At 38.3% G+C, this 3,038-nt stretch overlaps 1 pseudogene; it reads right to left on the bottom strand.

The window, feature by feature from the left end:
• Nucleotides 1–341: 341 nt before the first annotated feature.
• On the bottom strand, nucleotides 342–2,117 carry LOC131481423 (receptor expression-enhancing protein 3-like; annotated as a pseudogene).
• Nucleotides 2,118–3,038: the final 921 nt, after the last annotated feature.

Here is a 3,038-nt window from a genome sequence, read left to right as displayed (position 1 = left end):
GTTGAGCACAAATCTCTTTACAAAGAGATTAACATTCTGTGACATTGTTTAACTATGAAATTACATAGATTCAAAAGGTGGATCTTGCGTATGTTAGATTGGGTCAGGCTCCAGCAGTTGTGGGTGCTCACAAGAGCCAGAGTTTGTGGAGGACAGGCTGGGCTAGATCTCAGTACCCATTAAATAAACCCTGTGTAACTTTAGCAGTCAGTATTTGGAATTCTTGTTAAAGAAATCAAAATTGAATTCATGAAAGTAAATCCTATTACTGCCATAGTTTTTAAATGTATCAATGCTTAAATCTTGAGTATATGCTACATAATGAAGTCAATTCATTAGTATTACTTGTCCTGGGATAACTGAAATGTAGATAGTTGAAAAAACACCTGTTGTCTGTTCTTCACTTTATATTTTGGTGACCCATATGCATCTAGAGAGAGAAATTTGTTGTTATTGAGAATTACCTGATTGCTTTTTGAAATTTGGTGCGACTTTGTAATTCATGATTATATCAATTTTAACCTTTCTGATATAATGAATCTGTGATCCTTAAGTACAATGTAAGACTGTACTGTTTGTATAAATGCGACTGGTGCCCTGTGAGACAAATGCTGTGGTGAATACCACTAACAGAGCCACCATGATATGCATTCTGCTTAGCACGATGGATGTGAGTGAATACTGATCCTAGAGACCTAGCCCAGGCACAGTCTTCCATTGTGCACTGGGCACAAACATGATATGCCTTTATGGATCAACTTGTAAATTTGATTTATTGTGATTGAAAACAAAACTGTGTAGCTAATTTTATGGTTGCTTTTCTCGTTTACGCAAAGGCTCACCATTGGATTTTTATGATAATCATGTGATCAAGCTAACGTGGGGAATGTTTTCTGTCTGTCCTTGAAGTAGAAGTTTCAGAATTTACTCTTCTTAGCATTTCCACATATTCAAACACATCTAATCTGAAAGAAGAATTTTACCTGTGAACTGCTGCTGTCCCATTAGCCAAATCCTTCATTCATGGAAAACTTAAACCCTAAATGACACCCAGCAGGGAATCCCTCACCACTGGTAATCAGGTCAACAGCGCTGCCCTGGGCTGACCTCCTCTCTGCCTTTGACAATTTTAACCGATTTCATGCTGTGTGATCTTTGAAGCCCCTTACGTTTCATCATCTGACTATGGCCCGTCTACCTTTTCATCTCTCTTTTTCTTCGCTTTCAGTGGAATTCCATAACCTTCTCGTTCACCGGAGTGTGGTTACTCCTCTTTTTCATTTCTGGTATCACCTCGGAAAGTTATTAAGTCACACCTACTGAAACTTCTTGAATGTTCAGTTATGGCACCAAGGCTCTTTGCTGCTGCAGTGACAGTAACAGAAGCTGCTTAGTTTAAGCTTTGCCATCCAAGATCCACCATGATCTCACAGCCTTTTTCGTTTGCTTGTAGAATATAATCATCAGTTTCTCTTTCCTTTGAAGAAATAAATGAAGGAACTTGCTGTGTAGTCCTGTCAGCAGGCTCGGAGACCACTGAGGGGATGAGGCAATGGTGTTCTTAGGCCACAAGAACAAATGGGCACGTCTGCTGGAATATGCCAGTTTATTGTGAAAGGAGTACAGCTTATATAGTATAGAAAAAGGAGAAGGCAGGAGGGCATCTCCCAACAGTCCCCCAACCCAACAATGACACTGTCATTGGCTAGAAGGCATGTCTGTCTATCCCGTTAGTCCCTCCATCATGTCACAGGTCATGTTCGCCTGTCATGTGCAGGGCTGGAAGCTCTGCCTCAGGTCATGGGCAGGTAAACTGTGAGCCACGCCCACCAGGTAGCTGGCAGAGACCCAGGGTCTATCTCCCACAGTAAACTTACTCCTTAGGATAAAGACTGAATACCCATATGATAAACAGAATCTTCAGCTCATAATACGTGGGAAACCAAACAGCAGTTAGATCTGCTGCTGTTTCCATCACAGTATAGAGAACAAAAACAATCCAGTACATCATCCACTGAACATATGCTTTACATTTTTTTGTTTTTAGAAATTTGTATGAATAATATTCAGCATAAACCAAAGAGCAGTACGATGGCCCTGGAGATCATCCAGGACATGTCTTCTAGGGGGGCTTGGACCCCACCTTTAGAGCCAATGAGCACTAACCATGGAAAACAAAGCTGCCAAAAGCAGGCTACTTCTCGCCCTTTCTGGGACCACGCTGGTGCCCCAGGGGCCAAGCCATGTGTCTGTTGCTTTAGTCTTGTTATTACAATAATAGATGAAATATCTATTTAAGCTCCTTTATTTAATAATTAGTGAACATGTTTACACTACTAACCTATCACAGAATTATAACTGGATTAAGATAACTGACTACTATTCAAAGGCAGCCCAGTGATTAGAAGGAAATTTATTTTGCACTCCTGGTCTCCCTGAAAATTTCGTCTTCATCTTTAATAGGTTAGTATTTTCTTAAGGAATATTTTGTTTGATCTCCATAAGCTTTACTCTGTGCTTCAGTTTCCAGTTCTTTCATTTGATTGATTTTTGATTGACATTTTATTCCTTCTTTCAACTGATGACTAATTTAAAATTTTACTAATTTAAAAATGTCAAAAAAGAAAGCGTCTATCATCTTATAATTTGATATCTAGAAATAAACATAATTCAAATTAAAGTGAACATCTTTCTTTTATGTCTTAATTTAGACATTTTTAAACTATGCCTTTTAGCTTATTAAAGATAATATTAAGTCAAATTAATAGGTAACCAACTTTTAAAAGTGTAATTGGTCAGAACATAAAATGTCAAATCAGTATGCATATAACATTGTAAGTATGTTAAGGAAACTTTATGTTTCATTTTTTTCCATGTCCACAGAATTTGATGTAGATAGTACTTCTTCTTGTAGTTCATAGGTAAGTTTGAGATCTGTTGACTTGGACAGTGGTCTCAGTAGAAGAAGGCAATGTTAATCAGAGAGCCCAGACCTGGAGCACATTCTTATGTAACTTTACACACATTGCAGGGAGTCA

This window comes from Ochotona princeps, chromosome 11 (assembly GCF_030435755.1).
Source record: "Ochotona princeps isolate mOchPri1 chromosome 11, mOchPri1.hap1, whole genome shotgun sequence".
Lineage (NCBI taxonomy): Eukaryota > Metazoa > Chordata > Mammalia > Lagomorpha > Ochotonidae > Ochotona > Ochotona princeps.
Note: the sequence above shows the minus strand (reverse complement) of the source record. Positions and strands in the feature narration are given on the sequence as shown.